Here is a 27,778-nt window from a genome sequence, read left to right on the forward strand (position 1 = left end):
ACCTAAATTCTGCTGTTAAAAATAGGTCCTTTTGAATTACAAATTTCCTTCCCTACACAAATACAAACATCTTTTAAATTCAACAAGCTACTCTCACTCATAGTGTGTCAACATAAAGCTGCCTCAGATCTTGTTCAAGGGCTGGTGGAAGGCATGGGTGAGTGTGATTTTCTTGGAGGGTGGAGAGGTGGGGCCTGAGCAGAGATCACTCCCCCATTGGAGGAGGCAGAACAGGGCCGTGCTTCAAAGCCTCAGCTCAGAAGGCAACAAGCAACTAAACTCAAACCTGTCTCCTCCACTTGTTCTTTGGCGTCGGCAAGTCTCTCAACCTTTCTTAACTGGCATTTTCTCGTCTTTTTCTTATCCATCCGTATTCTCGTGACTTTATATCTTATTTGATTGCAGGAAACCAGTAAAGATGTTTCTTTCCTTTTCTTTTTTTTTTTCTTTTTTCAGATTTGATCTGATGATCAGATTTGATTTGATCTGATGATGATCCCTAAACTCCTATATTCAAAAGTTGTTTCCATATCTCTGCTTACCCAAGGTTGGGCTTTATTTGCCATTTGCAATTACTAAGCCAGTCTGTACTTGGCCACATACTTTCCCCTATGTTCCTTTGCAAGTACTTCCTCATCATTCCATGTTCCTGTTAACATAGCCATGTAATAAGTCTCTAGATGATAAAGGCCATTTATTTTTTTCATTCATTGTAGAATATCCACAATATGCCACCCACTGTACCAGGCATTAGAGGCTTTATAGTGAAAAACACAAAATACTTTTCCTTGTAGCACTTACATTCTAGTGAGGGATATAAACAACAAACAAACAGAAATCTAATGCAATTTCAAAAAGGGATGTATTCTAAGAAAAAACTGAAGTGAAACTAGAAAAAGTGATTGAGCATGGTATTTGGGTTAAAGTATCAGTAAGCAGAGATCTGAATTAAGCAGGGGGCAGCCCACTGTCTAATGGGTATCACAAATGGAACATGTTGAGCAGGGCACTGGTGATTCTTGCTTCCCCAGATTTCTCCTCCCGCCACACCTAAACCTCCCCCTTTCCTGGTTTTCTCATCTCAGTCAAGGACAATACTCTTTACGTGTCAGGCCTAGAAGTCTAGGAATCTATGTTGATTCCTCCTGCACCATTACCCGCTCCCTCTGCAAAACTGTTTACTGGCATCTGCACTTTAATACAGTCGCTGAGAAGTAGGCTAACATTAAGACATCATCGCAGTGAGGAGTAACTGATGTTCCGTGGAGTTACATGACTTGCCCAGGGTTATACAACTACTCAACCACGGACACGAGGTTCACTTGAAGTCAGACCTTCTAAAACCTTTTATTTATTTATTTATTTTTACCATTCTGACTCTGATGAAGACCAGCAAAGCAGATAAGAACATTTAGTTTCCCATATGCACATATTTTGTTTTATTGCACTTTGTTTTATTGTACTTCACAGATATTGCATGTTTTACATATTGAAGGTTTGTGGCAACTGTGCATGGAGCAAGTCTATTGACATCACTTTTCCAATATAATATGCTCATTTAATGTCTCTGTGTCAGATGTTGGTAATTCTCATGATAGTTTATTTTTTTCTTTATTATTATATGTTAAGGCGATCTGCAATCAGTGAGTTTTAATGCTACTATTGTAATTGTTTTGCAGCACCACAAACTGCACCCATAGAAGACAGCAAATGTAGTAAATATGTGTTTTCCGACTGCTTCGGCAACAGACTATTTTCCTGTCTTTCTCCCTCTCCTTGGATCTCTCTACTCCCTCAGACACAACAAGATAAAACTTAGGGCAATTAATAACGCTATAATATCCTCTAATTGTCCAAATGAAAAGAGGAGGTATAGACCTCTCGCTTTAAATAAAACACCAAAAATGATTAAGATTGGTGAAGAAGTCATGTTAAAAGCCAAGATAGGCTGAGAGCTAGGCCTTTCGTACCAGTTAGCCACATTGCGAATGCAAAGAAAAAGGTCCTGAAGAAAATTAAAAGTGCTACTCTGGTGAACACACAAAGGAGAACAAAGTGAAACAGACTCATCGCTGATACGGGAAAAGTTTCAGCGGCATGGATAGAAGATTAAACCAGTCACAACATTCCCTGAAGCCGAAGCCTAACTCAGAGCAAGACTCTAACTCCCTTTAATTTTATGAAGGCTGTTGAAAAAAGTTTGAAGACAGCAGAGCTTGGTGCATGAGGTTTAAGGAAAGAAGACCTCTCCATAACATAAAAGTGCAAGGTGAAACAGCAAGTGCTGATGTAGACACTGCAGTGAGTTATCTAGAAGATCTAGCCAAGATAACTAACCTGGGACTATCATAGCTACAGAAGAGAAGTCAATGCCTGGCTTCAAAGTTTGAAGGCTAGGCTGACTCTTATGTGAGGGGTGAATGCACCTAGTGAAACTTTAAGTTGAAACCAATGCTCATTTACCATGCAGAAAATGCTAGGGCCACAAATAATTATGCTAAGGCTGCTCTGCCTGTGCCCCATAAATGGAAATGCAAGGACTGGGTAACAGCAAATCTGTTTATAGAATGGTTTACTGACTATTTTAAGTCCACTGTTAATACCTACTCTTCAGGAAAAAAAAAAAAAAAAAAAAGATTCTTTTCAAAGTATTCTTGCTCATTGACAATGAACCTGGTCACCTAAGAGTTTTAATGGAAATGTACATGGAGATTAATGTTGTTGTCATGCCGCTGGGCGCGGTGGCTCACGCCTGTAATCCCAGCACTTTGGGAGGCCGAGGCAGGTGGATCACGAGGTCAAGAGATCGAGACCATCCTGGTCAACATGGTGAAACCCCGTCTCTACTAAAACTACAAAAAATCAGCTGGGCACGGTGGCGCGTGCCTGTAATCCCAGCTACTCAGGAGGCTGAGGCAGGAGAATTGCCTGAACCCAGGAGGCGGAGGTTGCGGTGAGCCAAGATCGCGCCATTGCACTCCAGCCTGGGTAACAAAGAGCGAAACTCTGTCTCAAATAAAAAAAAAAAAAAAAAAAAAAAATGTTGTTGTCATGCCTGCTAATGCAACATTCATTCTGTATCCCACGGATCAAGCAGTAATTTCAACTTTCATTCATATTATTTAAAAAATACATTCTGTAAGCCTATAGCTGCCATAGATGGCAATTCCTCTGACAGATCTGGGCAAAGTAAATGGAAAACTTCTGGAAAAAGCTTCACCATTGTAGATGCCAATAAGAACATTTGTGATTCATGAGAGGAAGTCAAAATGTCCACATTAACAGGAATTTGGAAAAAGTTTATCCAACCCTCATAGAAGACTTTGAAGGGTTAAAGACGTTAGTGGTGGAAGACACTGCAGATGTGGTAGAAATAGCAGGAGAGTGGGATGTAGAAGTGAAGCCTGAAGATGTGACAAATTCGCTGCAATCTCATTCTAAAACTTGAATGCATGAGGTGTTGCTTCTTATGGATGAGCAGAGAAAGTGGTTTCTGGAGATGGAATCTACTCCGGGTGAAGATGCTGTGAACACTGTTGAAATGACAACCAGTGATTTGGAATATTATATAAACTTAGTTGATGGAGCAGTGGCTGGGTTTGAGAGGTTGGCTCTAGTTTTGAAAGAAGTTCTACTGTGGTAAAATGCTATCAAACAGCTTCACATACTGCAGAGAAATCTTTCATGAATGGAAGAGTCAATTAGTGGGGCAATTTTAAATTGTTGTCTTAAGGACATAGCCATATTAACCTCCAGCAACCACTACCCTGATCATCGATACCCATCAACATCAAAGGAATCCCTCCTCTAGCAAAAAGATTATATTTTGACAAAGACTGAGATGATTGTTCGTATATTTTAGCAATGAAGTATTTTTGATTAAGGTACGTACTTTTTTTTTTTTTTAAGACAAAATGCTATCAGATACTTAATAGGCCTCAAATATTAGAAAAGTTTAAATATAACTTTTATATGTGCTGGAAAACCAACCGTCGTGTGACTTGCTTTATCATAACATTAGCTTTATTAGAGAACCAAACCTACAATATCTCGAAGGGATGCTGTATTTGTTCTACCACCAAAAAGTTCTCCTGACCCACTCACTTTCTATTACGTTTCCTGACAATTTTTACCCAAGGTTGGGCTTTATTTGCCATTTGCAATTACTAAGCCAGTCTGTACTTGGCCACATACTTTCCCCTATGTTCCTTTGCAAGTACTTCCTCATCATTCCATGTTCCTGTTAACATAGCCATATAATAAGTCTCTAGACGATAAAGGCCAAGTCTTCCTACATGTAAAACATTGGTGTTCAATAAATGCTTTCTACAGTTAAATATAGATTTTATCCTTTGCTGATGTCATAAACAAGGACTCATGAAAAAATTAAATCATGGTAAGGCAAAATGAGCAACTGAATAACCATGAATATTTTACAAACTGGGAAGTGAAAGGGATCATTGAGAAGCTGAAGGATGGGTAGCTTCTGGTTGATGATGAGTAGAAAAAAGGATAATTAAATAAATCTCAAAAATGACAACAGATATATCATTTGTGGGTCAGACTGACATGGCAAGTGCAAAGGGTTCTTGTTGTGAATGTGTTTATGAACCAAATATTTATCAGGTGCTTACCATATGTCACATACTCTACTGGCACATTCAATGGTGACTGAAATAAACACATGAGAAGTCTTCTTCTCATGCAGTTGATAGGCTCTCAAAAGAAGACAGAGAAGTTAACAAAGAGTACTGGTGTAGCAGGGGAAGTAAAATATGAAGTGACTTCCCACGGGGAACATCTAATGACTTCTGGAGAAGAGGATCAAGAGGATCTTGTAAGGAAATTCTATTTGATCATTCTACTTGAAGAATAATGAATGGAAGATCAAGTCTTGAAAATCTAGATAAACTAGACTGGGTGATGACAGACAAATGTGACAGCTAGAAGCAAGAGGAGAGGAAGAAAAAAATAAGTGGAGATGGAGGAGGAGGAAGAGACTGGGGGAAGAAGTTAATTTGGCGGTGAAATGAAGACTTTAGTTGAGAATGTAAAACAGGAACCTGAAAAAGGGCATGTCTTTGGTGGACATTTGTAGAAAGGGAATGGTCCCATGTAGGAAGCTCCCATCTGGTCATATGTGAAAACCTGTGTCCAACTTTATGCTTCTGGTGATCCAACTAACCAGCCTTCTTTTGTAAAGCTTTCTGCCAGTTGCTGCTGTACCACTGTACCCTCTTCATTCTTCTTCTATTTCTTCTTCTTTTTTTTTTAACTATCATTTGTCACTTGTTCCACCTTCTCCTACCCTTCCAAAACACCTTAGAAACACAACCTCAGCCAGGTCAATGTTAACATCGATATGATCAGTTATATGATGTGATGAGAATGGGATTGTACCTCTGTGGTCTTCCTTCCAGACACATTATCCTAGTCTAACCATGAGAAAAACTTCAGACAAATCCCAAATGACTGATTTTCTGCAAAATTCCTAACCAGTCCTCCCCAATGAGTCAATGTGATAAAAAAACAATGAAGAATCTCTAACAGCCAAGAAGAGCCTAAAAGGACATGACAGCTGATGGTAATGCAGTATCCTGGAACAGAAAAACGACATTAAGTAAAACCTAAGGAAATCTGAATAAACTATGGACTTTAGTGAATAATAACATATCAATATTGGCTCATTAATTTTAAAAAAATGTACCATAGTTATGCAAGATGTTAATGATATATGGCAATATATGTTAATGGCAGGGTATATGGAAACCTTTCATAGTATCTTCACAATTTTCTGCAAATCTAAAACAGTCCAGTGGGCACTTAAAATGTGGGTCTGTGCTCAAGCAAGAAGTTGGAATGGAAAAGTTAAATTTTAAAATAAACTTAAAAAATTGTTTTAGATTTACAGAAAATTGTTCAAATACCCATAGGTTTTTAAAGTTATTTTTAAGGACTTCAAAAATGCTCTTTCTGTTTCTTCCCCCAATATATCTCATTGCCTAATTAGTGCTACTAAGCCATAATTCCTTCCATGCATTATTCTAAATAATGGAAAGTAGATGCCCACTGCATGACATAGTCAGTTAAAACGTCTCAGCTTGGCATTTAAGGCTTGTTGTGATATATCCTCCATCTTTCTTTCCTTTTTTCTTTTTTTTTTTTTTTTAATTTTTCTTATTTATTTATTTTTTTGTGAGACAGAGTCTCACTCTGTTGCCCAGGCTGGAGTACAGTGGCATGATCTCGGCTCACTGCAACCTCTGCCTCCCAGGTTCAAGGGATTCTCCTGCCTCAGCCTCCTGAGTAGCTGGGACTACAGGCACCTGCCACCACACCCGGCCAATTTTTCTATTTTTAGTAGAGATGGAGTTTCACCATGTTGGCCAGGCTGGTCTCTAACTCCTGGCCTTAGGAGATCTGCCTGCCTTGGTGTCCCAAAGTGCTGGGATTACAGGTGTGAGCCACCACACCCGGCCCATCTTTCTTTTCTCATCTGTTTCCCTATTTCTCTACATAAGCATCTCAGGCTCAGTCTTGCCACATCATACCAGGTGTCATGGTCTCATGGACTATCTTACCTCCCCAGAGACTGTAAAAGTCTGTCCTTGTGCCTCCTGTCCGTCATGTATGTGTCAAGCATTCTTGCTGCAGCATGAATAGGTAAACTCACCCTTTTTCTGTTTCTAGCAACCCTCCTCACTGATTTTATACTCATACTTCTTCCCTTACATTGTCCTCTCCTACTAATTCTGGCTTTCAAAATCTAACTCATCCTTCACCATCTACTTTGGAGATACAAGCAGTTGAGTACAGTGGCTAAGAACATGGATGTTGGAATAAGACTGACCTACGTTTAAACTCTGGTATTGCATTTTAATATTTAATAAAATTAGCAAACCTGTTTTCTAAGTTTCTAATTGCTTAGAGTGAAATGGGGATTTGGTTGGAATTAAATGAAATATAATATTCATCGTAAGTTCTCAGAACATAACAGGTCTTTAAAATTTACTTTAAAATTCTTGTTCATAGGTTCTTCTTTTAGGAAATCTGGCCTATGATCCCCTCCCCCCATCCTGCTCCATCAGTTAAGACTCCATGATTTTTTTTTTGTTTGTCTGTATCTCCTGCATATTATTTTTCAAATTTCCCTTTGCCCCAGGGTTATTTGTATCCTTGTACGACACTGAACAATAACCCAACCTCTCTATGTCTTCGTTTCCTTCTCTGTACAATGAGGTTAATTATAGTGACTCTGTCAAAGGATTCCTTAAAGATTAAATGAGTTTTGTATGTTGCACTTAGAATGGCATGAAATTAGTGCTAGATAAGTGTTTTTAGTTATTATATCATTATTATCATTTCATCTGCCAAGACAGCAGGTACTGGAACTTATTTATCTTCATGTTTTCTGCTGTGACCAGAAAAAGAAAGACCATGATTGTAGTAGGTGTCCAACGAAGGCAAGGCAGAATGGAATCAGATGCAGCCTTTGTGAATGAACATAGTCCTTTTTGTCTCAGAGGAGGAAAATACGGATCAATAGAACCAACGACTGAGGCCATGGACAATTACTGTGCAGAGAACGTGAGGAAGAATACACACCGAAGGAGGAGTCATACAGAAAGAAGACAACAAGGATAAAGTTACCAGGAGCAAAAGTGCTGAGAATGAGTTGCATTAAATAATGCAGTTGTTATTGGTGCCTGATGAATAAATGAATAACACTAATGTAACTTCATGCATACTCATAGAAACATTCCCCTGCAGGATAAATTGCTTGATAACATCATGCGATATATTAATGTGGAACGTTCAACATCAGACAAAGTCTCCCAAATTGTAAGTGTAAGTAAAGTCTTCACATGAAAGTATGACTTAATTTTATTTAATTATTTGGTTATCTTCATTTAACCTGGGTGATTAAATAACTCATATTAGAAGTACTGGTGTAAGCAATGCTGGTGTGTTGCAGAAACACTGTGTAGTAGCCACATACTTCCAAAAGTAAACATAAAATTAAATATCTCATCATCTATTAGTGATCATTTTTCTAGTGTGTAATTCAAACTGTAATGGACAATCCAGAAATGTTCCAGTGGATCTTAGATTTTATTTCTTCTTACTTGTTTTTATTGTCTTCTGTCTGTGACCTGTGAACCAGGATAACAGCCTAAAACATAATTGCAACAGACCTTGTAAATTAGAAATACGATGCACATGTTTCCATTTTTGGAAAAAGGATAAAAGTATGTTTGAGTGGCTTTTTGTTTTGTTTTTCATCAAGTTAGAATCTAGAAATCTGTATACCCTCCTGTATTTGTTGTCTGTAGTAAGTCATTAGCATGTTCCAAATTCAGAGGAAGAACCTACATTTTCTCAAACCATTTAAGAAGAGGCAGGGTTATCATCTGAAAAATCCAAGCCAGATATGGAAGCAGCATCAGACTGCCCTGAAAGAGGTGATGTGAAGAGCCCCATTACTTTTATGGGCTTGACCTGATCTCTCATAAAACTTTCCCCTGTGATTTCTTAGTACACTATGAATCCTGTAGGCACCCTGAAAGGGAAATGAAACTCTTCCAGCTTGGATTTAAACTTGACCCCAAAGCATATATGTTTACTGGTCTCATAAACCCAATGCAACGATAGCATTCATGACTCAAAATCAGGGCAGTGACAAAGGGTGATTTGTCACCGGCGATGACATCATTGTGGTCACCGACAGCATCATGGCCTGTCTTAGCATCTCCTTTGCAGGGGAGCACACCATCCACGTTAGGGAATAGGTAGACACATGGTCCCTGTTAGCAGTTCGCCAAGGTCCTATGAGAAGCAACAGGTAAAATGATTTGGCCTTCTTGGAGCTGCTTCGTGAGGTAGTGCCTTGAACAACCAAATAACAGGCAATTAAAAGTCAGGTCATGTTTGTGGGACATCATGTCTCTCATTCAGCATTTCTAACCCAGGACATTAGAAAGGTCTATGGGTTGGGTTTTGGATTTTGAATTTATCTATAATACCTAATGCCTAACTTATTTTTTTTTTTCTTTCCTCCCCCACTAGTTCTGCAAAAAGTAAGTATAGAAGAAAAAGGGGTGGGCAGGTCTTGGAGAACTGCAGGAGCTGAAGATAGCTCACCACATTCCAGGTGCCCCCACCACCCCATTACCAGAATACAGGGTTCCGGGGGAGGACAATGGGTACCAGGCAGGAGACATTCGCCGCAAGAGGCAACGTCACTTCATTTTAAAAGTGAGTCCGTCCACGTTCCCAGCAAGGGTGCCTACCACGGGCTCCCTCAGCGAGGGTTTTGAAGCGAGGTGGTTAGCAATTTCCCTTTCTTCCTTCATTCCTGGTGCAACCCGTCACCACCCCCACTCCTACTCCATCTCCTCCTGGCAGCCTGGGCCAAGTTTGTTGCTTGCAGCAGAAAGACTCAAACGTTTTCGTGATCTGTTTTCAAACAGTCTCGGCTCCTGTGAGCCTTACCAGCTGTGACTAATAGCCAAGAGAAGGGAGAAAGAAGCTTCTAGGGTTTGCAGGCTTCAGACAGGCAGGCTCTGGGGGAAACAAGAGAAAGCCATTAACTAACCACAGTGTTATCTTGATTCTCTCGGAGAAAGGAGCCAGGGACGCCTAATGAACTAGCCTTAACGTTTCAAACTGAATGTGCCTCTGGGAGCTCTGCTAGAACAAACAGTGTGACAGATCAATGCTTGGTTCCTATATCAAGAGAAAAGGTTATTCGCTCCTCTAAGGAATTAGAGGATTAGTATATCTCTATGAGATACTTTCTCTCCTTTTAAAATGTAACTTTTCTTCGTATGTGAAGGTATGAGTGGTGCAAAGTAGATGGGAGGGTGTGCCTATGTGTGGAAACGTTTAAACATACTGGTTTTAAAGTTCATTACTACAGGAGATACTCCTGTAAGATATAATAGCTTTTCTTTTTTTACACTTTCAATTTTTTTTTTTGTTGTCGTTGCTCCACACCAGGTAGACATTTCAAATAAAATCATACAGCCTTCAATTCCTGAGCCCCAGACAGGGGTCAAGGTGCAAGTCTGCAAAGCTCACCTTTGCGGTTCAAAAATTCTTCTTGTGGCTACTAGCTGGAGATTTTCAAAAGGTGACTAGGTTTTCTAGCCAAATCCTCCAAACTGTTCATTTTCTGGGAAGCTTAACTACATCAGCTATCATTTTGAAGAATTTCTTGATATGAAGTGATGTAAAATATAAAATTCTTATCTTGTCAGTCAGTAATGGCTGAGATTGAAGTGTGCTTTATAAGTGTCCCTTGTGTGGGTGACTGAGGGGAATACCAGTTGTACCCCTGTAGAAAACTGGTCTTGGGTTCCTAAATTTTAAAAGAAAGAAGAAAAAACAAAAAAGAAAGGAAAGAGAAAATAGTTTGAATCAATGTCTCAGTTCAGGAAGCCCCAGTTCAGGTCAGATTCACATATGAACTCTGCTTATATTTTTAAAGTTTATTTTATTTTTAATTGATCAATAATAACTTCCATTTGCCTGTAATCCCAGCACTTTGGGAGGTTGAGGTGGGAGGATCACCTGAGGTCAGGAGTTCAAGACCAGCCCGACCAACATAGTGAAACCCCATCTCTACTAAAAATACAAAAATTAGCGAGGCGCAGTGGCATATGCCTGTAATCCCAGTTACTTAGAGGCTGAGGCAGGATAATAGCTTGAACTCAGGAAGCGAAGGTTGCAGTGAGCTGAGATTGGGCCATTGCACTCCAGCTTGGGCAATAGAGTTAGACTCCATCTTAAAAAACAAAAAACAAACCTGTCATTTGAATTAGGTTACAGAGATTGTTTGGGGTACTCATTTTTATCAAGCATGGTGTCTTCTACTTGTAGTACTTTGGCAATTTACTTTAGTAAACAAATGTGAGAACAGGTTCTTTCTCCTCCCTTTACCTCATTCTCTCTTAGATTCCCAAGTGCACTTTTAGAATTACAACCTAAGCTGAGTTCTCTAAAAGTGAAAGACAGTGAACTATAAGTACATACAGCAGCCCCATTTCCTGTCTCTTATCCATTGACATGCCCACCTATGTTGCAAAGCTAATTTCTAGGGAGAAGTATAATGTATAGTAGGTACTTCTGTGAAACTTACTACCTTGAATCCTTAATAAGTGCATACCTCAGTCCAGCAAGTACCATTCCCATATTTTTTCTGAGAAAATAATCAAGGCTATATGCAGAACTTTACCTATAGGAATATTCATTGCAATAGTAATAATGTTAGAATATGCACTTCCAAACTAATTACTATATCCCTACCCATATTAGGGAATCATTGTCCTAAAAAGTTTCTTTTTCTTTTACTCAATACTATGTGCCTGCAGGGGGGCGGGGGGGGGGGGAAACCTGGTTCTTCATATAAAATTAAAAAGTAGGAAATTTAAGTAAATCTCATTTGAATTATTATAGTGTATTACACTGCTCAGTCTGCCATAACAAAATACTACAGATTTGGTGGTTTAATAATGAATTTATTTCTCACAGATCTGGAGGATGGAAAGCCCATGATAAGGTGCTGGCAAGGCAGGTTTCATTCTGAGGCCTCTTCTGTTGACTTGTGGTTGGCCGCCATCTTTCTGTATGCTAGGATAACCTTCTTATGCATGCTGGGTTGCGGGAGAGGGAGAAAGAAAGGGAGTGTCCTCTCTGGAGCTCTTGTGTGTCTTTTAATAAGGGCACTAATTCTGTTGGATCAGGGTCCCACTCTTATAACCTAAATTAACCTTACTTCCTTAGCAGCCCAATCTCCAAATATAGACACAGTAGGGGTTAGGGTTTCAACATATAAGTTTTGTGGGGGACACAAACATTCAGTTCATAATATAGAGTTTTCTAGTTAGTGGAAGTTTGTATTAATGAAATATTATTTACATAAAAATTTCAAAGACATTTCACTGAGTATCACATAAGATTGCATAGTTAGATCGTAGAAACTTTACACCAATAGCCTGAAGAAAGTTCTTCTGTTGCTTTCACACACCATTAATACGCCAGGCCTTTACCCTTAAATGGCTGAGCCACAGAATCAAGGCTCACTGCATTTCTACCTCTTGATTTCTCTGTCTTTAAAGAGACAAGATTAAACCAGATGTGTTCTTACATTTCTTTAATCTCTAATTTTCGTGCATCTGTTACCATTTTTTGTGGTTCAATATTCTCACACCCATGATACAACTGTCAGAAATGATAATGTGATAAATAACATATTTTACAAAATTTATAGCTATATAAATTGCATGCATAAATAATTTATGCATGTGTTCTTATTTTCTCACTAGGTTCATTTATACAAATCATTCTGGATTGTTGTTAGCTTTCAAGGGAATAAAATACATACAATTTTCTTTAGTTTGACCCTTGAGGTTAGAGGCCCAAAGAATGAAATATAACTGAAATTTAAAGGAGAAATTGAATCCACATTTGGAATTTCAGCAAGAACAGGAACAAGGAGGAAGATCCCAGGGATATAATGCAACTCATATTTATGGATGTAATATTATAAAGCATATTTCAAAATCTGAGTATTATCAATATTCTTCATGTAATATTTATTACCTAGTAATTTCCTCCATATACACCATAAAATACTGATGGTTTTATCTGATGAGATGTAAGTACCAATTATATAAACAAGTTGATAAGGACATAAAAGTTAAAAAAAAAGAAGTATAAATAGCAGATTTTACTTCAACAGGTTTTGAAAAATATCAAAAGTTAAAGGTTATCAACTCTGGTTTGACTTTTGGGTTCTTCTTTAGTCAACTAGATTTATAAGTGAACAAACCACTGTACATTGAAGGGGTTAAAACAATTAGCCTCAGAAGGGGAGGTGATTCAGTAGTGGGTGAAATCATCCCTGGAATATAATCTAGAAAACGTTCCAAGAATCTCAGAGACCAAAGCTTCCATTCAATTGTTTAGTGTTTTAATACATAATTACTATGAAAGACACTCATTAAACAATTTCCATTAATATTCTCCACTGGGCATACATGGCTCAATTCTACAAAGCTTTCTGGGTGTGTCTTTTCATGTACTATTTTAAAATGTTTTATAAGTCTTTTTACATCCTGTTTCTCTCTGCATCCCAACGTTGACTGGAATGCAATCAAAGTTCCAGTCACGACATACTCCATGCTACGACTCATGCACTTTTGAGATACGCTAGACTAAATTAGATCTGAAGAGAGTAAGAATCTGAAAATCAATGAAGACAAAAACAAAACACTTCTATAATGGCAAAATACGTTAATTTTAAGGATGAGGACACATCTAGAAATAATGCTCTCAAGATAAATCTATGTCCAATAGAAGTTTAATCTTGACAACTATCTACAGAAATGAGGCTGAGTTGATAACCAGTTTGGACAGGTCCAAGTGGAAGCAGGCAATATATACTTTATCCTATTGTACTATTTACACAACTTCCATTTTACACATAATTGCCAGTTATCATCTCAATTTAATAGTTGGAAAAACTGGATATACATTTCATGATGCCCCAGTAAAGTGGAGATTGGGAGAAAGACTGAGGCTTTGCAGTCATACAGATGTGGGCTTAAGTAATCCCATTCTGGAGCAGCGATAGGATTGGGAGAGTGAATTCTGTCAATTCCTGCAGCCCTGGTTCTTCTTGTTTTACATGTCTCAGGTTAAATTCTTCCTTCTCATTGAAATCTCCAATATCACTCAACCTTAGAAAACTTCTAATCTCTCTTTATGATGTCATTCTATTTTATTTTTATCTTTGACAGTTATTACTAGGTGCGATTTTTTTTTTATTTTTAATTGTGTGTGTGTGTGTGTGTGTGTATGTGTGTGTAAGGGTTGTCACTCTGTTGCCCAGGTTAGAGGGCCATGTGGGCCCGCTGCAACCTCTGCCTTCTTGGCTCAAGCGATTCTCCTGCTATGGTCTCTGGAGTAGCTAGGATTACAGGCGCACACCACCATGCCTGTATACTTTTTGTATTTTTAGTAGAGATGGGGTTTTGCCATGTTGGCCAGGCTGGTCTCCAACTCCTGACCTCTAGTGATCTGCCCACCTTGGCCTCCCAAAGTGCTGGGATTACAGGTGAGGGTCACTACACCTGGCCACTAGCTGCTATTTTAATTTGTTTATTTTCTGTCTTTCCCCACTGAAATCTAAACATTGTGAAAGCAAGACCCTTCTGCCTTGTGTACCGCAACTCCCAATGCCTAGAATGCTAGCTGGCACCCAGTAGGTTCTCGGCACATGTTTGTTACAGGAATCCTAAATGAGTGAGTAAATGAATCATCTTTTGTTGCCTCATCTCTTACTTGGGTATGACATTGCCTACTTCAGAACTCTTCACAGCCCATGCTAGGAGGTCCAATTTTAAATGATTTATCTAAGAAGTGCCCAGGTAATACATTCATTCTTTTCCCTACCAGCTCCCTGTGTTTATTTTTTGATTGCATTTAATGAGAGAAATAAAAATCTTCATGAGTTGAACTTTTGGCATCTTCACTTTTCCTTAATGCTAAATACATATGCCTGGTTCTCCTTTGATTCCTAACAACCCTCCACCTACCTCCTTCCCAGGAAATAATTGTTTGGATTCTATGATTTTTATTTTATCCAGTGTGTGTCTACTTGTCTTGGTGGTTTTGCTTCCAAGAGAGAGATACCTCTTAAGTTTGTGTGTATGTGTGTTGTTTTTCTTTGTCTTTCCTTTTTTTTTTTTTCCTAAGAGAAGATAATCAGGTTCTCATATTACTACTAAGTGTTCTAGTAGATGGAAAAAGGTTGCCACATGAGGTCATTGCTGTGTGGATGAACTTGTAGACACTGACATATCAGAGAGCATCTAAGGGAAATATTATAGGGGCCATCAAGGCCGTTTCAAATTTCCTGATTGCATATATTAGAACAGGATAAGCTCCAATTACTGGAGTGCTTGCTTCAATACAATGGAGAATAGGAGCTGCGTGTGGATTCCGATCTCTGTGCGCAGCCAAGTGTATCCAAAAATATAAAAATAAAGTTAACTATCTATAGTTGGAAGATCAGGAGAGCTAACGAGCCAGCCCCTATCATTTGGGGCAGGAAAAAAGGGTTACAAGAGTTCGGTTTAGCCTTGTGGCTCTTCACCAAATGCAGTGTGAGCTTGAAATGCATAGCTTCGTATTTCTTGTTCCTGTTGATAAGTCAGATAAGACATGGTAACTTAGCCTGAATGGTTTTAAACCTTTCTCTCTGTGACCATAAAGTGACCATTTACAAATTAAAATGCATTACTGACCTGAGATCCAGTTGCTTCTGGACCTGTCAATACAAACAAGACTTCCACCTAAAACAACAGCAGACTCATGCAAAAAGTTTCCCACCGTCTGTATGAGAGGAACTGTACCCGAAGACAGCTGCCTAGAACAGCTGTCTACTTACACAGCCGTCTTAGGGGAGGATGATTAATGAACTCACTTGGGCAGTGAGGGGCCCAGTTCACTGATCCATAGTTGCAGCACAGGTATTGATGTGAAACTAATGAGAAATTTGATGCTCAAATTTGAATGTTTATTCCAATTACCAACCAACAGATCCAAATTTTTTTTTTAAAGCTTAAAGCATTAACCTTTCGTTAAGAACAGGGCAGTGTTGAGCTGTGGTTTCACGCTGTGTGCTAGAACTTGCAGACTGAAGTGACCGGGGGTCTGCTTTGACAAATGGTACTCCTCCCACATACACAGCTTTCTTTAAATTTCACATTAAGTGTTGAGCTAAGGAGGGAAGGAGAGAGGAAAGCACCTGACATGAGCCTGCCATACTAGTAGCCACTTAGCACCAAACACACGGATGCGATGAGGAGTCCCTCTCAACCCAAATGAATATAGCCCTGGTCTGAAAATGTCTCATTATGGACTCTAGAACAAGAAACTGGGATTTTAGGTTTTGTCTATTGTTGAAGATACTTAAATTGTTACGCACAGCCTTGACTTTCACCCTTTAAGTGAGATTATTACCCAACTAGACTCTACCCCTGAGAAGGGCAAATATGGCAAAGACTGAAAACAAATACCTTAAAATAAGAAATTTGCTTGAAAGAATGAAGTTACTGCAAGCAGGAGATGAGAAGACTGTGCATGAGTTGCGTGAAATATATTTGCAGATCTCTAATATGCGTATGTGAAACAGCAACTGCCAGTCTCTGTCAGGCATCCATGCAGTTAGTGCTAATCAAATCAAGCACTCTTTTTCACCAGCCAGGACAGGACTGATGTTTCAGCCTTCAGCATGGAGATCTGGACAGTACTACCAACCAAACAGCATCAGCAGAAGGGGCGAAATCTGCTTGCCCCACCAGAGTGGGAGGGATCAGGAGCTTTGCACTCACTCTTCTGTCTCCCTCCATCTCACTTCTGGTGGTCTCTGCATACCTGTACCTTGCAGGGAGGGCTTCCCTGACCACATGAGACAAACTCACAGCTCCCCTTCTCATCCTGCACACTGGAGCATTCCCCTCTGCCTGAGTTTTCTCCACCCGTTATATTACATGTGTACTTATTTGTTGGCTTCTTTTCTTCCTCTATGCTCTACCCAGAATGAGTTCCATGAGGGAAATAACTGTGTTTGCTGTTACTATCCCCAGTGACTAGATGGGTGCCTAACTCATAGTGGATGCCCAATAGATGGCTGAATTAACAAGAATGTTTTAATCATAATAGTAGAAGGGCTGTCTTTTGAGAAAATAATTGGATCTACTCTGTACAGTCTGTTAGTATAGAAATTGCTCCGGTAGCTAAAGTTTTGGAAGGATAACTAGGCAGACTCTAAGGAATAATTTCATATTAGACCTATCAGTCAAGGTCATGGGCTGCTTCCTGAGATGGGAGTCTTTTTGATAGCAAAGGTCTCAGAGTACTTGAGCCCATCTCTCAGGAGAACAATACAGGGATTCATGAATCATACAGAAAGTAGACTTACCACCTCTGAGATCCTTTCCAAATGTTATGTAACGTACCTGTTCCTTCAGAGGTTGAATGTCATGGTTAAAGATGTATGTTGTTTCATTAAAGCCTTTGAGCACTGCCCATAAGCTTAAAGAGAGTTGTCATAAGATTCAAGTCGCTGTCTCTTTCTGGGATAATGCTAAGAATATTCTTATTATCATTTGTGCTAGGACTTACTAATGGATGTGTAAGTTTAATTTGGGTATACTATTCTTGCTATGGAATGATTGAGGTTATCGCAGTATGTAAGCTATATCCTCAAAGCACGGATCCTTTCAAAGCTGGGAGAAATATTTCAGATTATTAGAATGTCATTTAGGAAATCACAACTTTATTGCTTAAAAATGGAATAATGATGTGCAGAAAGAGTTAAATGTTCTTCCAAAGGAACCTGACTCTAAGCCAGGATATGGCATTAAGCACAGAGAAAATTGGGCTGAATAATCCCTTTAGACTCTTTAAGGTGCTGAGCTGACATTTTGATATGCTGCAAGTTGGCAAGTCAACGTTTCATAGTTTATCTTCAAATTCCACATTTTAAAAGTCTTATTTCCTTCTTCCAAAAAGACTATACCTGCAACCACCTTAAGCCGTATCTACACAAAATTGGATACCTTTTTTTGTTAGTTCAATAAAGCAAGAATTTAATGTCCCAAAGTTTGTGAAAAAAGGAAGCTCATTTCTGCTTAAAATTCATCTTGTCAATTTCATAATCATTAGAGAATTTTGTAAGGGCAATAAATTAGAAAATGATAGTAAGGTGTAAAGTGTTACAGAGCTAGTGCTATTGAAAATAAAAATGTATTATATGGTTGAAGCGTGAATTTTAAAATCAATTGGGGCTATTTTGTGAAGTTTGATTATAGATGTCAAAATACAATTCTTTTTCTATTCTTAATCAGACAGGCTACTGAGAACATTTCCCTGCTGGGATTTCCAAATTTAATTGAAAGAGAGATTTCAAATCTAACTAGTGTGTTGTGATAGCTAACAAAAGATAAGTCAGCGCAGGGTTGGAAAGGAGAAAATGAGTGTGGAAATTATTACACAGATACATCTGATAGTCATAATAAAGAAGCAGTCGAATGAGGTTTATAAGTGAAATGTACATTAATTTTCTTCCTTTATCATGTAAACACCCTGTTCTCCAGAAAGCTTTCCCTATTCCTCAGCCTAGGTTTGCTTTTCTTATATGCTCCATTGATATCCATTTCTTTTTTTTAAGGGGACTCAACACAAGGAGAGCGACCTGTCTCATGTCACCATCCTTCCTAGGATGTGAGCTCCATGAGGGGTGGGCTGTGTCCATCACATTTTAGTATATTCAGCGACTGAAATGAAGTCGAAGCTCGGTAAATATTTGCTGAATGAAGGCATGATGCTTGAGCCTGCTTTACAGTATTCCCATCACAAAGATTCTCCAGCCTAAGCTCAATCGCCCCCACACTTTCATCACAGCAAGACTCTAATTTCTTTCAACTCAGAGCCTCTCAGTAGATTCAGAAATGGAATGTAACCACGGTGCTCAGCAACACACCCAGCATCTGAAACATCTTCCAAGGCGTTCCAAGAGCTGCTTGAGAGTGTCTGATGCTCATCAGTCATTGGCTTATGAGCAAGACTACTTGCAAGGCAACATAATTGCTGCTCTTTCGCAAACAGGGAATGTTTAGGTCCAAGTTGCTCTAGCTTCAGAAACTTGCTAGGGACACCCACATATTGTGATGATTTTGCTGACTCGGCTCATCAAGGAAGCTGTAAGCAGCCAAGGAGGCATAATACAGCAAAAGACTACAGCACTGTGCATCTATAGCAGGCAGAATCTTCTGCCCGATAGCAAGAATGGTTTTTTTTTTCTAGCTTTTTTTTTTTTTTTTTTGAGATGGAGCTTTGCACTTGTCCAGGCTGGAGTGCAATGGCACGATCTTGGCTCACTGCAAGTTCTGCCTCCTGGGTTCAGGTGATTCTCCTGCCTCAGTCTCCCAAGGAGCTGGGATTACAGACATGTGCCACCACTCCCGGCTAATTTTGTATTTTTAGTAGAGACAGGGTTTCACCATGTTGGCCAGGCTGGTCTCAAACTCCTGACCTCAGGTGATCCGCCCACCTCGGCCTCACAAAGTGGTGGGATTACAGGTGTGAGCCACTGCACCCGGCCATTTTCCAGCATTTTTTGTATTCAACTTTTCATGTATCAAATGCTGATGGAAGGATACCAGCTTAGAGAGAAGAGCTTATCTGGAAAATTGTATATTGTATGCAAAAGTATAAATCTTGCTATATTCACTGTGTTCCTTCAAAACAGTAGGATACAATTAAAATAGAAATTTTCAACCCTGCAGGGCCACTGATATTCTCAGTGTCTTATAAGTTATTTACCAGTGAAAAGGTGATTTCTCTAATTTCTGTTTCCTATTTTTCTTCTGCCTAATATATGTATGTGTATAGTGTTTCTAGATTTGAAAGGCCTCCTTTGCCTTTGTAGCACACACACACACACAGAGAGACACATACACATACTCTTGAAATAAAGTGCCTGATCCCTGCTTTGGTTTTCGCCCCTCTGGTGGGTCAGGGGTCTCTCTCTGAGGAGTTTCCCCGCGCACCAGCAGTCATGCGGAACCTGCTTGCTGGCGTGCAGTCCGCACACTTGAAAGGGAGTGCCATAGAGATGGGCTGACCTTCCTGGCCTTGCAACCAAAAGGGAACCCTGTGGGGAGTACCTGGAGGGGGTGTTTCTCCTGTTGGTCGCATCAAGGTTGTTCACTTCAGTGGCTCTGTTTTAACTGTGCCCTTGTATTCTTTACTGACCATTGGAGAAGGCGATTGTTTTCTTGCCCCAGCTTCAGAGGCATTAAACCCTTCACCTTGACTTCTCTTAGAACAGCAAAGCTAGGGAAGGAAGAAAAAAGGAGGGCTGAAAGATATAACAAAGGACCTTGATGCTGTTATCACATGGGTAATTATTGTGCTCACATACATGGGATGTCAGGGAGACAGCAGGCTTGCTGCACGAGGGGGTTTCTATTTACGACACATTCGGCACTTTTTAAAATTTATTGATAGGGAGTTTTTAAGTTGCTGTGCATTTTTACCTTTGTAGATTGGGAATCTTGGTCATGAAACATGTTAGTTTTGAAAATCGTGTCCTCCTGAAAAGAAGTTAATTAAAACGACTTTTCAATATGAATAAATTTCAGAAAATCAATTGTCTGAATGCCTTTTGCATGGTAGTATACAAGAGGTGTAGGACTGACTAACGGTGTGCTTCCGAGAAAGAGAAGTGCTAATGCTTTTAATAAACTTCCTTTTTCTCATGGCAGATACATTTTTAGTATATATTTTCATTGGGCTTTACAAATTTGATCACAGCTTCAAAGATATCTCCTAGAAACTTTGAAAGATTAAATATTTACCTTGGACAAAGGATTCAACATCTTGCATCTGACATTGAATAATTATAGGCCACATTTCCTTTAAATGTTTCCGAGAGCTGAGTTAAATTTTGAAGAAGTGTTCTATTTAAGCTGCGTGAACAAAGGCAAGTGTGTGTACTACAGGGCAAGCCCAGGGGGTTTTTGCTAAGAGAGATGAAATGATTGTGGTGAAATCAAACTACCTCTGCAGCTCCTTGGTCCAGTGTATTCACTCTCCTGGGGGTTCTCCTTTTGCCTGGGAAAAAAGTCCAGCAGTGGCCAAGCAGAGGTGGATCAAATGAAGCAGGGATGAATGTGTACACCCACCCTGGGGGCCTTGGGTGGGAGGAAAAAGACAGTGCATAGGGAGGGAGCACTTGGAAAATTGTGAGATGTTATTGCTGATATAATCCTGATCTTGAAGTGCTGAAGACATGCAGGTGGCTTTGCTCTAGATCCCCTCAGTGTTGGAGAAAGTAACCGGAGAGTTGGAACTAGTATCATGTCTACTTGTAATTTTTGAAGTGAAGCAAATGTAACAAAATTACAAAATCTATTTTTGTCTAAACACTCTAGCACAAGTCATGTTTACATAATAGGCTGAATTGATGAAACTGTTACATCATAGCTACGATGACCTGATGATTGAGAAAGACAAAACACCCAGGACACCAGGTCTGTTTTTGGATACGTGACTTGTAAAATCCTTAGTACCGGGTTGTAGGGATGTACCCCATTTTACACACAATGTACGCCAGAGTGAAAGTGTTGTCCTTCACAGGATGAGGATTTATAGAACCATGGCAGAACTATTGGGCTCTGTTTCCCAAAGGAGTAATGATCTTGGAGCCATCTTTTTTAGCCAATGGAATATTCTTAACATGGGGAAAATTAAGTTGCAATACCCCAAAATCTCATTGCAAGTGAATTGTTATATTTGGATCTGGTTACACACTCAGTATAACCAGATCCAAGTATAAACAGCCTAGTTCCCTAACTTCTCAGTAACATCTGGCTAATTTTAACTTGTGGCTAGAGGTTGAAACCATGTGAAATCCTGTGGTTACAGTAATTTCCACCAGGAAACCATGAGCAGCTGAGTGGCATGTCAGAGAAGAATTTTCAGGAGACTGTATTTTTACTTCCAAGTTTGAACTTGAGGTTTGGTAATAAACACAGACTCACTGGCAAACGAGTTCTACACACAGCTTTGGAAGCAGAAACGTGGAAGCTTTCCCTTTCTCTGAAAAATGTTCTTTTTTGAGTCATAGAATTTTAATAGCTGGAAGAGAGTCTTTTTCAGATGAAGCAGATAGTAGATGATAAGTTTCCCTCCAAACCTCACCCTGAATGTTAAGAGATGCCTCCATATATATATATGTATATTGTATTTTTAGTAGAGACGGGGTTTCGCCATGTTGCCCAGACTGGTCTCGAACTCCTAACCTCTAGTGATCCACTTGCCTTGGCCTCCCAACATGCTGGAATTACAAATGTGAGACACTGTGCCCGGCCAGAGATGCCATTTTCTAAGTAGGTTTATTTATCGCCTGGAATCCAGACCATGATCTATGAAATTGGCATTATTATTCCCATTTAAAAGATGAAGTACATGAGGCTGTGAGTGGTTTCAAACTAACAAGCAAAACTTCAGAAACTCCCATCTTTCTTCCTTGATATACAACAGCTTCCACGTGGAACTCCCACTGTGCCTTGCCCTCCTCTCCACCCAGGCCATGGTTTTACTTCTTTCAGAATTGGGAGACACCTGTGATGTAGGTGTGGGGAGGAAAGCACAGGGTCAGCTTGTTCTGGGCCCAGCTTAAGTATATTCTAATCATCACCCACTCAGCATTAGCTGATGTTGGCTGTGTGGAAAACGGCGTTTCTTTGCAACAGCTTGTCTCAAAGTTGGTGGCCTTCAGTCAGGGCTTATCTGTAAGTTACTTCTCGGGAACGGGGCCAGATCAATACTGTATTCTTTCAGACCTCTCTAAACCCAGCAGGGAAGGCAATCACCGTAGTGCAGTTCCCTGCACCTTCTGGAGCAGATCAATATTCCGACAGCGCAAAGCTTTGTTCCTTCCCCAGCTTTACGATGTCCCGCGTGCTCTACATGATTGCTTAAAGGCTTGCTTTCCCTTCCCAGGTATGACAACACCACTCCTGCCCTGATCTTCCTAATACCATCACTGTAATTGCCTTGACATGAAATAGCACCAACCCAGCGCTCGGGCTTTGAGGTAGGTGTTTTATCTTTTTTGAACATCTCTATTAGCAAAGGGTGTTGATTTGGCTTTAACATGTAGCCGGAGTTTTAAGGTGAACCTGCACTTATTTACACTGGTTTGCGAAACCCACTGAGATGATTTTATTTATGGGAATCATATAGGAGGCTGTTTCAGGGGAGAGGAAGATATAAACTCCTAAGTCCAAGCATATTAGCTTAAACTTTATGCTGCTTGAAGCCCATTATATCTACCCCATACTGCCACAGCAATTGTCTTAGATGGGCTCTGTGCCTTATTTACTTTTTAAGTGATGCTGGGTAAAATGAAATATTTATTTTACTGTTTTCAGCCAACATTCCATTAAGCAGTAAATAACACAAAGGCTCAGCAATCTCATTTTTCCAATTTTTGTTTTGTTATTGTTGTTGCCCGCAAAGCAAACTTATCGACACAGTCTGAATCTTTACCATACGTGACTTTCCTCCTTTCTCCTCCTACTTCCCATAACTCTTCCAAAGAAAGACAATTGAAATGCATTTTAAAAGATGTCATTACATGACAGCATTAAAAATAGAAAAGTTTGAATGAAAACCTGCTGCTTTGCCTAAAGAAGAAATCAAATACTTTAGTCTGCATTCAGCTTGCTTTAAACACATCTGTTTAGGTGGTTCATGCCTGTAATCCCAGCACTTTGGGAGGCTGAGGCGGATGGATCACCTGAGGTCAGGAGTTTGAGACCAGCCTGGCCAACATGATGAAACTCCATCTTTACTAAAAATACAAAAATTAGCTGGGTGTGGTGGTGCGTGCCTGTAATCCCAGCTACTCGGGAGGCTGAGGTAGGAGAATCACTTGAACCCAGGAGGCAGAGGCTGCAGTGAGTCGAGATAGCACCACTGCACTGCACTCCAGCCTGGGTGACAGAGTAAGACTCCATTAAAAAAAAAAATCCTTCTAGGACTTCATATTATAATCTACATGTGTGGCAGTTACTCCTGAGTTCCCCATATTGTTCCCTTGTCCTAACCCCAGACACAGAGAACTCTCAGTCTTCCTTTGTTCCTTTAAATTCCCTCACCCTTCAAGGTCTGCTGTCAGTCTCAGCCCCTTTGGAAACCTTTGAAAACTGGTCCAACCCAATGAGTCACAACAAAGCACAGCACTACAATTGCTTGGATTATAATCAGCGGGATCGTATAAACATTTGCTGCCAAAAACAGCTGAACTTCCAAAATTTGCCAATGATTTGCTTTTCTAAAATGATAATTGGGGTGGACTCCAGGTTGTCCTTAATCATCTTATTCTCTCACTGGCATGCTGATGTATTTTTAAGAAAGATAGGAAAGGGTGGGGCTGTACAACCTTAATTGCATCTTTCTTGAAGCCTGTCTTCTGGAACTCAGAGGTCACTGATGGCTAACTGCTGCATGGTGTTAGGTATTGGAGGTATGTCATACTGTCCCAAAATATATCATTTTGATGTTCTGGGTTATCCACAGACTTAATACAATATTTTATGCACATCGTTAGGCACAGAAAAAAAAATACTTGTTAAAATGTTGGCTGGTAGAAGTTATCCTTTCACAGAAACGATGTGTATCAGTGGATGCAAATGCACCATTACTATGACAAAAACACACAGCAGAGGGAAATAGTTCAGAATGACTCCTGTGTTGCAAACTAATTAGATGAATTGTCACTTCTTATGGCAAATACATCAAGTAAAGTTACTTTAGTTAGTAGCTTACTTTAATACTCAGTTCATTTCAGGTTGAATATTTAAGTACACCTCCTGAATATGTTGGCTGGCTAAGCTACATAATTGAAAAGTCAAGCTGAAATATTCTGATGCTTTAAGCTGTTACATATAGGTAAGGAAAGAAACCAGCTTGTCAGATAGCTGACTGTCTTCAGGGGAGAGGGGAAAGAATTGGTTTTACTCGCTGGAACAGCTCAGAATGACAGCCCCATAGCAATGTGATGTTGCAAAATACATGTAACATTTATATTGTATAGAGATGAGAGAAGAACAAGACAGAGTAAATTATCTCTCTTGCATTTATGTAAGCTGATTGCAAATAAATTAATACATATTTCCAAGCACATTGTATTACCGCTATAGAAGTTACAAGTAACATGGACAAGATTTTATGAAATGTATTTAAAAACCATTTGTCTGAGATACAGATGTAGAAAATGAAGGCATAGGGGAAGACAACACTCATTATGCAGGAGAAAACAGGTTGCTGATAAATAGTGGAGCTGCAACAGAGTAGCAGGCATTGACAGTATAGACCAGGTGCTTTATAAAAATGTCCCCCAACTGGAGGTTGTCTGATTATTTCCTAATGATTTGATTCAGGTCTACATAAACATACTATTTTTTCTTTTTAAAATTCTCTCTCTCTCCCTCTCTCTATCTCTCTCCCTTTCTCCCTCTCTTTTTGTAGAAACAAGGTTTCTTTATGTTGCTCAGGCTGGTTTCTAAACTCCTGGACTCAAGAGATCCTCCTACTTCAGCCTCCTGAATTACAGTATGAGCCACCATGCCTGGCTATATACTATTCTTTAATAGACTTTTCACATAGTAGTTTTAGTATCCATTAATGACGCTTGCCTATGTTAATTATGACTATGGGGCTTGCAAAGTGGTTAAGCTCTGATTTGGGGGCCTCAATAGATGCTGTTCTTTCCTATTTCAGCTGATTTAAAATTACAGCTTTCTTACTTGTGTGAGATACAAAACAGCATTCCTCAAAGAACATAATCTTATGTACAGTTGCTTGTGATTATTGCTGAAAACATAAATTTGTATGTGAAAATATAACATGATTGTAATAACACATTGCACTAAAGAATCTATGACTCTGAAACTAAATGCTAAACAAACAGCAAATAGAAATGACTGAAAGGAAAGCTCTTCTCTGTAGTAGAATACTAAGTATTAGGTTGATGCAAAAATAATTGGGGTTTTGCCATTAAAAGTTATTGGCAAAAACTGCAATTACTTTTGCACCAGCCTAATAATATAGAAAGTATAATAGATCATTTGGATCTTTATAGCACTTTAATCATTATCACCCAAATTAAAAGTGAACTGAGATATTCTTCAGTAGGTGAATTGATAAATAAATTGTATTACATCCAAGCAATGAAATGTTACTCAGTATTTTTTTTTAAAGTAGCTATGAAGCCATTGAAAGACATGGAGAAACTTTAATTGTATATTACAAGTGAAAGAAGACAAACTGAAAACATTCTAATTTTGGGTATCTTGACCTAACCAGGCTCAGCCACATTTTCACTTTCCTTGAACACTTTGTCTAATTGAAAGGCTTTACGCGTCTCCACAACCTTATTTTGATCTTCATTCTGAAACAAATTATACCATTAGGAAGTTTTAACAATAAGTGTGTCAGTCATTCTAGTAATTTTAGTTCTTTAGGCAACACTGAGATAATTCATCTTTTTCCTCAAAAGATTTCTCAGTATTTTTCTTTAAAGGTAGTTGTTGAGATTTTCATTTTATTAATCATGAAAATCTTCAAATTTCTGGACTCTGTTCTCTTTTATTTCAGCTTGTGAACTATTTAATGAGTTCATCTCCCTCTTAAAATACCTTTTCAAATGCAGCCAGTAGCTACTAATAAACACTATGCTAACTTTTAATTTCAAATTGTAACCTTAAAGCTATAAATTTTAGGTGCATTAGCAACCTTCAAAATTATTTCATATAACTTTTTTTTAACAATTTTTTACCACTGTTTATAGGGATTGATTTTTTCCCCAGCCTTTCAGAAAAGCTTTCTTAATATCTGTTCCCAATACAATAACATTTATTATTTTTGTTATGAAAGAACCTTCCTTCTAGGTACCAGTTTTTATATGGTCTATAAAAGCCCCAATAAAATAACACTTATTATTTTTGCAATGAAGGCATCCTCCTTCTAGGTATCAATTTCTACACTAGTCTGCAAAGGCTATGTTATGTTATAGCAAAAAAACAACTTCAAAATATTTTTTCTTTTAAAAAATTTTAGTGCACATTTTAAAATATTTTTAATAAATCTTTTAAATTATAGATAAAATTGTATATATTTATTGTGTATAACTCCAAAATCTTAATGACTTAAATAACCAAATATTAATTTTTCTCTCACCTTACATATCCATTTTGGTTATTGGAGGTTCTAATCCATATAATCTTCACTCCAGGAACCAGGCTACCTAGCACTATTTGGAAATAGATAAGTAAACTTTTTTTCTAAAATGCCCAATAGTAAATATTTTATCTTGCAGGAGAGTGTTTAATGAGAATTAAGGGATATGAGATTAGTAGCTAAGCTTATATCAGGAGAAATGTAGGCAAAATGGCAATGGAATAATGAGCTCGAAGTGCTGGAAAAAACTTCTATTAATCAATATCAATCAATAATTTTTTAGCAAAGAAAACTTACAAAAATTAAGGTGAAATAAAAACATTCTCAGCAGGGCATAGTGGCTCATGTCTGTAATCCCAGCACTTTGGGAGGCCAAGGCAGGAGGATTGTTTGAGCCCAAGGGTTCAAAAACAGCCTGGTCAACAAAGATCAATACTACAAAAAATTAAAAATTAGTTGGGCATCGTGGAACATATCTATAGTTCCAGCTACTTAGAAGGCTGAGGTAGGAGGATCATTTGAGCCCAGGAGGTAGAGGCTGTGTTAAGTTGCTATTGCGCCACTGCACTTCAGCCTGTCTGGGCAACAGAATAAGATCCTGACTCAAAAAATAAATAAAATAAAGTAAAAACATTTAAAGGTATTCTAACAAAATAGCCTTACAACAAATTCTATAGAATTGTTTAGAATAAAAGCATATGATACCCAGACAAGACCTGAAACACAAAAAAAAAGTGAGGAACACTGGCAAAGGTAAATATATTGACAAAAATAATACATAAGTTCATGAATGTCACAGGATGCAACATTAATATATAAAAACAATTGTCTTTCTGCATGGTAGCATCAGTGGTATTTTAAAAAATTCCATTCAAAGTAGCATCAACATATCAAATAGAATGGAATTCAATATTCGTGGATTGAATGGCTCAATTTTTTGTAAAATAACAATTTT

At 38.8% G+C, this 27,778-nt stretch overlaps 1 long non-coding RNA gene across 1 annotated transcript in view; it reads left to right on the forward strand.

Annotated features, from left to right (window-relative positions):
* The first annotated feature begins 22,109 nt into the window (after positions 1-22,109).
* Positions 22,110-27,778, forward strand: part of LOC116533188 — a 141,950-nt gene continuing 136,281 nt past the window's right edge. Inside the window, exons 1-2 of the long non-coding RNA XR_004261140.1 lie at positions 22,110-22,370; positions 22,582-22,675. This is a non-coding gene — a long non-coding RNA (uncharacterized LOC116533188). The remainder of the gene's footprint in view (positions 22,371-22,581; positions 22,676-27,778) is intronic.

The sequence above is a fragment of the Sapajus apella genome, unplaced genomic scaffold, assembly GCF_009761245.1.
Source record: "Sapajus apella isolate SASKATOON/1434 unplaced genomic scaffold, GSC_monkey_1.0 scaffold80, whole genome shotgun sequence".
Lineage (NCBI taxonomy): Eukaryota > Metazoa > Chordata > Mammalia > Primates > Cebidae > Sapajus > Sapajus apella.